Below are 11,739 nucleotides of genomic sequence, written 5' to 3' on the forward strand. Positions count from 1 at the left end.
TGAGGTTTCGTTTGTAATGTGGTTTCCTGGCAGTTTTCCCTTCACCAGTTATCCCAATTTCGTGAATATTAATCAGTGCACGCTTCGTGTTCGATTAATTGCCTCTGAGCCTAACTTGCGTTCATGCTTAATGGACGAAGGGCTAACTGGTGTATGTGGTGCCTAATCACGTATTGAAAACCCTAAGTTGATTTTCGCTTAGTAAATTGAAATAGGGTTGGATTAAGTGGTTGACTGTTAGGGACGAATTCTCCATAACCCAGGATAAGAGAGTGGCTTCTGAATCAGAGGAAACAACCCGTTTTTAATATTAGTAGTTTCGTATTCCATTTTATTTGTTCTGCTCTTTAATTACCAAACAACCAAACCCCCCCCATCGTTACTGTTACTGCAAGTATATTATGAACATTTGGCTTGTCACTGCTCGTTGGGAAACGACCTAGGATCACTTCCTAGTTACTGCATTTTCATGTTTATTTGATTCGGGTACGGCCTCGATCAAATTTGGCGCCATTGCCGGGGAGCAGTGTCCAAAGGCCGTTGCCGGGGAGCAGTGTCCAAAGGTTCGTAATAGCTAGCTAGTGTTGTGTGTTTAATCCTTTCGTGTTTTATGTTTAATTGTTGTTTAGTGTCCTGGTATTTTGTTTAATGTGTGTTCTGTTTCAGTTTTCCCATTAAGCGTTTCCCCTGTTTCAGTCTTGGGTGTTTTGCTGTGAAGATTGTGCTTGAAAACAGAGTAGTAGTAGAAATCAGCTTGCGGAAAAACAGAGTAGTAGTAGAAATCAATTAGAGACGGATTTTAGCGACCACCCATGCTGAATTATTTGGGATTTTTTGTTTTAGTAGCTAGGGTTGTTATTTTTGGCTGAATTTTTTTGTGGTAACTTCTTTTAATCCATATTTTGTGGGAAAAATAGCTAGAGCCTTTAGTTTGGTCAGATTTGAAAGTTCCAAAAAACTAGCAAATTTTGTGTTTGTCAAAACTTCAAACGGCCATAACTTTTGCTCCGATTATCAGAATCGCAATTATTATATATGCATTTGGGGTAGAAAAAAATTTCCTACGCCATGGCAGCCCGCTTTAGGCCGGCTGAGGTCTCCATCGTCCAAAAAAAGCGATTCTGTCAAAAGTTTTTTATTTTTCAAGTTTTATTCACTTATTTTTCTTAACCTACCAATTTTAGCTTTCATAGTTAGACTTTGAATTTTTGTCTGAAATTTTTTGTGCTATCTTCTCATCATTTTATAAGGTTGCTCACAAAATTTCAAGTCATTTGGATATCATTTGAGGGTAGTTGTAGTTCAAACCTACACCTTTATTTACATGACAAGGCAACTAGTTGTGTGCATGCTGAATGTAGTGTATGACTAGAGGCAATCCATCTGACTTACAACCCTTTGATCCTGAGATAGATAGGACATTTCAGAGATTAGTTAGGCATCATTTTATACCTTTTGATCATTCTGAGCATTCCATAACTGGTGAATCTGTGCATTCTGTTATTGGTGATTTTGAACATCCTGATCTTGAGCATTATAATTTTGAGCATTCTGATTCTGAGCATTCTGATTTTGCACATTCTGAGAACATGGCACAACCTCCACCTCGTGAGAGGACTCTAAGGGAAATGGCTGCACCTGATTTCACCTATGAAAGCTTGTGCATCCAATACCCTGATGAGGATGTCCCATATGTTCTTAAAACTGGACTGATTCATTTGCTTCCAAAGTTTCATGGCCTTACAGGTGAAGACCCGCACAAACATTTGAAAGAATTTCACATTGTCTGCTCCACCATGAAACCCCCAGATGTCCAAGAGGATCACATATTTCTGAAGGCTTTTCCTCATTCATTAGAGGGAGTGGCAAAGGACTGGTTGTATTACCTTGCTCCAAGGTCCATCACGAGCTGGGATGACCTTAAGAGAGTATTCTTAGAAAAAAATTTTCCTGCTTCCAGGACCACAGCCATCAGGAAGGATATCTCAGGTATTAGACAACTCAGTGGAGAGAGCCTGTATGAGTACTGGGAGAGATTTAAGAAACTATGTGCCAGTTGCCCCCACCATCAGATTTCAGAACAGCTTCTTCTCCAATATTTTTATGAAGGACTCAGTAATATGGAGAGAAGTATGATAGATGCTGCCAGTGGTGGAGCCCTTGGAGACATGACTCCTGCTGAAGCCAGAAATTTAATTGAGAAGATGACCTCCAACTCCCAGTAGTTTAGCGCCAGAAATGATGCCATAGTCATTAGAGGAGTGCATGAGGTAGCTACAAACCCATCTGCATCATCTGAAACTAAGAAGCTTGAAGGCAAACTGGATGTGTTGGTCAACTTGGTAACCCAGCTGGCCTTGAATCAGAAATCTGTACCTATCGCAAGGGTTTGTGGTTTGTGCTCCTCTGCTGACCACCATACAGACCTTTGCCCTTCCATACAGCAACCTGGAGCAATTGAGCAACCTGAAGCTTATGCTGCAAATATTTACAATAGACCTCCTCAACCTCAGCAGCAAAATCAACCACAGCAGAGCAATTATGACCTTTCCAGCAACAGATACAACCCTGGATGGAGGAATCACCCTAACCTAAGATGGTCCAGCCCTCAGCAACAACAACAGCAGCCTGCTCCTTCCTTCCAAAATGCTGCTGGCCCAAGCAGACCATACATTCCTCCACCAATCCAACAACAGCAACAACCCCAGAAACAGCCAACAGTTGAGGCCCCTCCACAACCTTCCCTCGAAGAACTTGTGAGGCAAATGACTATCCAGAACATGCAGTTTCAGCAAGAGACCAGAGCCTCCATTCAGAGCTTAACCAATCAGATGGGACAATTAGCTACCCAATTGAATCAACAACAGTCCCAGAATTCTGACAAGCTGCCTTCTCAAGCTGTCCAAAATCCCAAAAATGTTAGTGCCATTTCATTGAGGTCGGGAAAGCAGTGTCAAGGACCTCAACCCGTAGCACCTTCCTCATCTGCAAATGAACCTGCCAAACTTCACTCTATTCCAGAAAAAGGTGATGACAAAAATCTACCTAACAATTTCTGTGCAGGTGAATCTTCTTCCACAGGTAATTCTGATTTGCAGAAGCAGCACATTCCCCCTCTTCCATTCCCTCCAAGAGCAGTTTCCAACAAAAAATGGAAGAGGCAGAGAAAGAGATCTTGGAAACGTTTAGAAAAGTAGAGGTAAACATACCTCTGTTGGATGAAATAAAGCAAATTCCAAGATATGCCAAATTCTTGAAGGAGTTGTGCACTAATAAGCGGAAGCTTAAAGGAAGTGAACGAATTAGCATGGGCAGAAATGTCTCCGCATTGATTGGTAAATCTGTTCCTCAAATTCCTGAAAAATGCAAAGATCCAGGTACATTCAGCATACCTTGTATCATAGGGAATAGTAAGTTTGACAATGCCATGCTAGATTTAGGAGCCTCTGTTAGTGTTATGCCTCTGTCGATTTTTAATTCTCTATCTCTAGGTCCCTTGCAGTCAACTGATGTGGTAATTCATTTAGCTAATAGAAGTGTTGCCTATCTTGTTGGTTTCATAGAAGATGTCTTAGTTAGAGTTGGTGAACTGATTTTCCCTGTTGATTTTTATATCTTGAATATGGAAGATGGATTTTCTCAAGGATCAGTTCCCATCATTCTAGGCAGACCCTTTATGAAAACTGCTAGAACTAAGATATATGTTTATGCAGGCACACTGTCCATGGAGTTTGGTGATATAACTGTTCATTTTAATATTCTGGATGCTATGAAATACCCATCTGAAGATCTTTCTGTATTTCGTGCTGAAATAATTGACCATGTTGTTGATGAATACATGACTGATCTTTATTCTAATCTGCATGCCTCTCACTCTTCATGCATTGAGTCTGAAATTGTACTTGATCATATGTCTGAATTTGATGCTGAGAGTGAATCTGAGAGTGATATTGATTGCATGCCTGGTGGTGGTGTTTTACCTCTTGAGATTGATTTTATAGAGTCAGATAGGACTAACCATGTTTCAGGAAGTACACATACCTCTGACTTTCTTTATGAGGTAAAGGCTGAGAAACCATCTCCTTCTACCACTGTCCAGCCGACCACACCAGAATTGAAGCCTCTGCCATCAAATTTAAAATACGCTTACTTGGATGATAGCAAGAGTTTTCCAGTGATTATATCTGCCTCCCTTGCTGATGAGCAAGAGGAGAAGTTGTTGTCAGTTCTCAAGAAGCATAAGAAGGCTATAGGCTGGACCGTGGTGGACATTCCTGGTATTAGCCCATCCACATGTATGCATCGAATAAATTTAGAGGATGGAGCTAAACCAGTAAGACAGCCACAGAGAAGACTTAACCCGGTGATTCTTGATGTAGTGAAGAAGGAGATAACCAAGCTTTTGCAAGCTGGAATCATTTATCCTATCTCCGACAGCCAATGGGTGAGTCCCGTCCAGGTAGTCCCGAAAAAGACTGGTCTCACAGTGATCAGAAATGAGAAGGAGGAGCTGATTCCTACTCGGGTGCAGAACAGTTGGAGAGTCTGCATTGACTATAGGAGGCTGAACCAGGTTACCAAAAAGGACCATTTTCCCCTGCCATTCATTGACCAGATGCTTGAACGCCTGGCAGGTAAATCCCACTACTGTTTCCTTGATGGTTTTTCTGGTTATATGCAAATTACTATTGCTCCTGAGGATCAGGAAAAGACCACATTCACCTGCCCCTTCGGCACTTTTGCTTATAGGAGGATGCCTTTCGGCCTGTGCAATGCCCCTGGTACCTTCCAGCGGTGCATGATCAGTATTTTCAGTGATTTTTTAGAAAATTGCATAGAGGTGTTTATGGATGATTTCACTGTATATGGATCCTCTTTTGATGGTTGTTTGAATAGTTTGGAAAAAGTTTTGAATAGATGCATTGAAACTAACCTTGTTCTAAATTTTGAAAAATGTCATTTTATGGTTGAGAAAGGTATAGTTTTAGGCCACATTATTTCCAATAAGGGTATTGAAGTAGATCCTGCAAAAATTTCTGTTATTTCACAATTGCCTTACCCCTCTTGTGTGCGAGAGGTGCGATCTTTTCTTGGTCATGCAGGATTCTACAGGCGCTTTATAAGGGATTTTAGCAAAGTAGCCCTTCCACTGTCCAACTTGTTGCAAAAGGAGGTGGAGTTTGACTTTAATGACAGATGCAAAGAGGCTTTTGATTGCCTCAAAAGAGCGTTGACTACCACCCCCATCATCCAGGCACCCGATTGGACTGCCCCTTTTGAGCTTATGTGTGATGCATCAAATTATGCATTGGGGGCTGTCCTTGCTCAGAAAATTGATAAATTGCCCAGGGTGATATATTATGCTTCTAGGACTTTAGATGCTGCCCAAGAAAATTATACTACTATTGAGAAAGAGCTTCTAGCCATAGTTTTTGCTCTTGAAAAATTTCGATCTTATTTGCTTGGTACTCGCATTATTGTTTATACTGACCATGCAGCTCTAAAGTACTTGTTGAAGAAGGCTAATTCTAAGCCTAGGTTGATCCGATGGATGCTCTGGCTCCAAGAGTTTGACTTGGAGATCTGTGATAGGAGCGGAGCACAAAATCTAGTTGCTGATCATTTGAGTCGGATCGAACGTGTCTCTGATGCAGATTCACCTATTCGGGATGATTTCCCGGATGATCATTTGTATATATTGTATAGTATTTCTGACTCTCTTTCTACTCCCTGGTTTGCTAACATTGTCAATTATTTAGTTGCCTCTGTTTTTCCTCCCTTAGCATCTAAGGCCCAAAAAGATAAGATTAAAAGTGATGCTAAGCATTTTATTTGGGATGTCCCCTACTTGTGGAAATTGTGCAGTGATCAGGTCATTAGACGGTGCATTCCAGATCATGAGACTGACTCAGTCCTGCAGTTCTGTCATTCTTCCGCACCGGGAGGTCATCTGGGTGTTCAAAGGATAGCTCGCAAAGTGCTTGATTGTGGTTTTTATTGGCCCACCATCTTTAAAGATGCGTGAAAGATCTGCAGCACTTGTGAGCAGTGTCAGAGAGCAGGAAATACACTTACATGGCGACAACAAATGCCTCAGCAACCTATGCTATTCTGTGAGGTGTTTGATGTCTGGGGTATAGATTTCATGGGTCCTTTTCCTGTCTCTTTTGGTTATGTTTATATTCTCCTTGCAGTTGATTATGTTTCAAAATGGGTGGAAGCCAAGCCCACTAGAACTAATGATGCTAAAGTTGTCGCAGACTTTGTCAGGTCTAATCTGTTTTGCAGGTTTGGAGTACCTAAAGCAATTGTTAGTGATCAAGGAACCCATTTTTGCAACAGGACAATGCATGCCCTGCTTAAAAAGTACGGGGTGGTACACAGGGTATCCACACCATACCACCCTCAGACTAATGGACAGGCAGAAATTTCTAGAAAAGATTGTGCAGCCAAGCAGGAAAGATTGGAGTACCAGGCTTGATGATGCTCTCTGGGCACATCGGACTGCCTACAAAGCACCCATAGGAATGTCTCCTTATCGGGTTGTCTTTGGAAAGGCATGTCATCTTCCAGTGGAAATTGAGCACAAAGCATACTGGGCAGTGAAGACTTGCAACTTCTCTATGGATCAAGCTGGCGAGGAAAGGAAGTTGCAACTGAGTGAGTTAGATGAAATCCGCCTAGAAGCCTACGAGAATGCCAAGTTCTACAAAGAAAAGACCAAGAAGTTCCATGATAGCATGATAGTTAAAAAAGACTTCGTGGTTGGGCAAAAAGTGTTATTGTATAATTCTAGGCTTGGACTCATGAGTGGTAAGTTGAGGTCTAAGTGGATTGGTCCTTTTGTTGTTACTAATGTTTTTCCTTTTGGTACAGTTGAGATCAAAAGCGACTCCACAAACAAGAGCTTCAAGGTCAACGGACATCGACTTAAGCCATTCCTCACGAACCCTTCTTTAGTGGAAGTATGGGGGGGAGTGTTCTTTGGTTTTGCTAGTTTTGTTGGTTTTGTTAATTTGTTAGTTGTGTTAATTTGTTAATGTTGTTAGTTTCGTCGGATTTTCAGTTTAATATTTTGGGTCAATTTCGTGTGCACGTACGACTTTGCATGTTTTTCTTTGAATTATAGGATATGTTCAAGAAATGGGTAATTGTTTTGAAAATAAAAGTTCTTGACATTTTGTGACTTGAAATCCTTGATTCTTCTCTACATGTCATGATAGTTTTGAAAGCTCAATTTGAAAGTGATGATTTTACCTTTGTGAGAATTTGAGCCATCCATCATTATAATCATTTGGTGTGTTTTGCCCCATTGATTGCTTGCACAATAGCCTTGGCTTGATTCTTGTTGATGCGTCCTAATTCACATGCATATTTGGAAATGATTAAGGCAATTTTGTTCTTATAAGCTTCTAGCCAAATGGACTTACCTTGAATTAATTCCTTTGATAGCCCTTTTGAGCCTTGTTTCCCTTTCCTTGTTTTGAAGCTCACTACAAGCCTTAAGTGAAAAACCATGATATTACCATATCCTTAAGGAATTTTGGAGCTTTGGAATTGTTTTGGGAATAAGTGTGGGGGGTTTTTGTTTCATTGGACAACTTGTTTTGTTGGCTATGCTTCATGATGTATTTTGGGCCATACTTGATGTACATTGTATATTGGTTAAATGTTGGACATGCTGAATGAAATGTTGTTTCTCAAAGGCTAAAGAGTAAAAAAAAAAAAAAAATTCGAAAAAAAGAAAAGAAGAAAAGAAAAAGTAGAAGGATAAAAAACAAAGAAATGAATGGCGCAAGAATGATGAAACTCTTGGTTCTACTCTTCATGTTTAATTTTTATCTTTACTTCTTTTTATTTTCTTATTTTTTTTTTCTTAATATGCACTTATTCCCCTTTGCTCCTCTATTCCTTTGGGATTTAGCCACTTATTCCATATTTCTCCATACCTTGTCCTTGGCCCCATTACAACCTTAAAAGACCTTTTGATCCTCATGTGCTTGTGTTTATGGGTTGATTGTCAATTTTAGAATCTTGCCAAGTTTATGTGGTGTTTGCTTTCATGGGTGCTTTGAGGGTAAATAGTAGCCTAGACATTTGAGAGATAGAGTGTATATCTTGTGAGGCTTTATCACTTTTCATTCTTGAGCTGATTAACTATTTTGCCATGATTGGGTTGCTTGGATGATTTTCATGAATGTCTTGACTTTTTGGATCTCCTTATGTTAGATGTTACCCATTCCTTTCATTCCTTGATGTTCATTGAGAAATATGTGAATGTTTTTGTTTGTCTCCCTTTGATATCCTTGGATTTTGTTCTTTGTTTCATTTTGCCCAGGAGTGCAAAAGGCTTCTTCTTCTACTTTCATTTACGTTTCTATTCATTTACGTTTCTGCTTCATGTTTCATTTGCGTTTTCTGTTTGAATCCATGGAAGGCTAGATTTTCTGGTGTTGTTTCCTTTTGAGGACGAAGCCCAACTCTCTTTGAGGTTTCGTTTGTAATGTGGTTTCCTGGCAGTTTTCCCTTCACCAGTTATCCCAATTTCGTGAATATTAATCAGTGCACGCTTCGTGTTCGATTAATTGCCTCTGAGCCTAACTTGCGTTCATGCTTAATGGACGAAGGGCTAACTGGTGTATGTGGTGCCTAATCACGTATTGAAAACCCTAAGTTGATTTTCGCTTAGTAAATTGAAATAGGGTTGGATTAAGTGGTTGACTATTAGGGACGAATTCTCCATAACCCAGGATAAGAGAGTGGCTTCTGAATCAGAGGAAACAACCCGTTTTTAATATTAGTAGTTTCGTATTCCATTTTATTTGTTCTGCTCTTTAATTACCAAACAACCAAACCCCCCCCCCATCGTTACTGTTACTGCAAGTATATTATGAACATTTGGCTTGTCACTGCTCGTTGGGAAACGACCTAGGATCACTTCCTAGTTACTGCATTTTCATGTTTATTTGATTCGGGTACGGCCTCGATTAGTCGTGTAATGGCAGAGGGGATGACAGATGCCTAGGGTTCAGAGATTGGTTGGGCTTGCTTTGCCTTTTTAGGAGCTGGGCATCTAGAGCAGTAATTTTATTCTTTTGCAAGGCCACTCGAATCAAGCCTTCATCTTCATCAGTCTAAGTTAGATCTTTCAACCTATGTGGGATTGAGGTCACTATTGGTGGACGTGCAGAAGCAGGCGTAGTAGACTTATGCCTTCTTTTAGTTCTATGCTCATTGGCCAAAAGCTCTTCTTCTTCTTCATCTCTTTGTGAAAGTTTTCTGGTCTTCTTTTGCTGATGTTGCTCAACCATGATCTTCTGAATTTTTCTTGAAATGCCAAAGTTGTTTGAACCTAGGTCTTCATCAATGATGGCCTTGGCCAACCTTTTCTATTTTCTTTTGTTGATGGCATCCATGTCCACTTCAAGAGTCTCTTTTAAGCTTTGTTCTATAGCCACCTTCATAGCTATCAGGTTAGTCTTGGTAAACTTTTTTGTTTAGCAACCACTAAACCCTTGGCTATTAGTGTGTGCTTAGAATCCTTGTCTATCTTTTTGAACATATGGTATACTCCTTGGTCCCACATGAGCTTGTTGATGAGGGTTGTATATTAAATGTCATCCAGACCACCTAAGCCCTTGAGGTTCCTCAGCATGTTTATGTATTGTGTGTGGAAGGTCAAACGGGAGGTTCTCCATCAAGTGAAACAACACAAACTTTTGAAGATCAGAAAGGGTTGTTTTGGAACTTGCTTTATGGAGCACACTCTTGTTCAGAATGTTGGCCCATATTTTTGCCTTTTCACAAATCATATTGTATGCAATTGTCTTCTAGTCACCATCCTTGTCAACATTGTCTTTGTAGAGTGCTCTAGTGACTTGAGAGTCATACTTCTGCTCTCAGCCTTCCTGGTTGGTACTGCTCTCATGCAAACATCCTGTTGTCTAAGTAATAGTGTTGTAGGACAATACTGCCTTCACTCCTAAAACCATGGAGGCAATAGTCTTCTTGTTTATGAACTTAGCATGTCTCCAGAAAGTTCTTATTAGTTCAGGATAGATGGTTGGTGGCTCATTGAAGAACTGTCTGACACCACAAAATAGTAAGGTTTCATTAAGCTTTAGACCTGTTTTTTTGAGTTCTTGAATGTTGAAAAAGTGTTCTACATGGATGGATGAATAATTGTTTCTTTGAATGGTGGTGATTTCCATGGTAGGGATTGTCTCAGTAACGGGGGTGTTTACAGAGGATATTGTAGAGATATGAGAGCTAAGATTTGAATACTTAGAGAGGAAGTTGAAGTGTTTGTAGAGAGTGTGTAATGCCAAGAGTTTCAACGTAATAAGTTTTTAGAGTGGTTTTAATACTTAGATAGGAAGTTAAAATGTCTGTAGAGAGTGTGTAATGCCAAGAGTTTCAATGTAATAAGGTTTTATTATGGGCTTTTTGGTTTTTTCAAAAACAATTATTAGGTTCACTTCCCAAAACCAACTCAGCATGAAGCGTTACATCGTTTCGCTAAGAAAATGTTGCATTTCATATATAAGAATAAAATGCATGATATGTTGTCCATATATTGAACATTATGAGTGTGTGTTTAAGGTCGAGTGGACAATATATCATTGGATGCAACATTTTGACATATAAAGATTAAGTCAATCATTAATAGAGATCATTTGAAGTTGACCTTTTAGCATGATCAACCTTTCTTCAGTTAATGATTTTGTAAAAATATCAGCTAGTTGATCATCAGTGGGCACAAACTATAAATCCACTGTCCCATTTTGAACATGATCTCTTATAAAATGATGTTTAATTTCTATAAGCTTTGCTCTAAAATGTAATGCTGGATTTTTTGAAAGACTTATAGCAGCTCTATTGTCACCAAAGATAAGAATTTTACTCTCATAGACACTGTAGTCTTAAAGAATATTATTTACATACTTGAAATTTTTAAGCAAAATAATTACCTAATACTATTTTTTTCTATTATAATTATCTAATGTTAAAAAACTTAAATTGAAAAAAATCAGGGGACCAAGCCCCGAGCCCCAACTATTGCAGTAGGTTCATCCTTAGTTATCACATTGGAGAGTTTTTTTCTTTTTTTTGAAGACATAACAATTATATTAGCAATCTAGTACTTGTCAAATCATTACAGATTGGAGTTTGATGACCAATTAAATATGTTTTTCTTTTTTGAATTGTATTTTTAATTCATCATCAACTAGTTTGTCACCATCAATTTATATATATATATATATATATATATATATATATATATATATATATATATATATATATATATATATATATATATATATATAGAATTAAAAATACAATACAGGTAATTGTTATGTCATAAAAAAGGTTATTATATATATATATATATATATATATTGTTAACAAAGAAAAAAATATTAGAGACAAAAATACTAAAAAAAATTGTTTTGAAATAAAAATGAAATTTGCAAAATATTTAGAATAAAAAAATATCTAATCTTAAAAAAATGCATGTGCAACAACCTATAGGAGAAAGTTGTTAATATTGGAAGGTTGTTATAAGATTAGGGAAGTGATAGACATCATCATATAATCAAAAGTCAATAATAATGACAATATATTAAAAAATATTCTATTAAAAAAAATCCGCATGTTAATATTATTCATAGCATATAGAAGTAGAGGAAACTCACCTATCCAGACACCATAAACGCTATATGCAAGAAAAGTTTACTC

General features: G+C 38.4%; 1 non-coding gene across 1 annotated transcript; it reads right to left on the bottom strand.

The window, feature by feature from the left end:
* Positions 1 to 1,967: 1,967 nt before the first annotated feature.
* Positions 1,968 to 2,074, bottom strand: LOC112998925 (small nucleolar RNA R71). Its single transcript, XR_003264104.1, has one exon. It is a non-coding gene; the product is annotated as a small nucleolar RNA R71 (small nucleolar RNA).
* Between the last annotated feature and the right edge of the window lie 9,665 nt (positions 2,075 to 11,739).

Source organism: Glycine max, chromosome 13, assembly GCF_000004515.6.
Source record: "Glycine max cultivar Williams 82 chromosome 13, Glycine_max_v4.0, whole genome shotgun sequence".
NCBI lineage: Eukaryota > Viridiplantae > Streptophyta > Magnoliopsida > Fabales > Fabaceae > Glycine > Glycine max.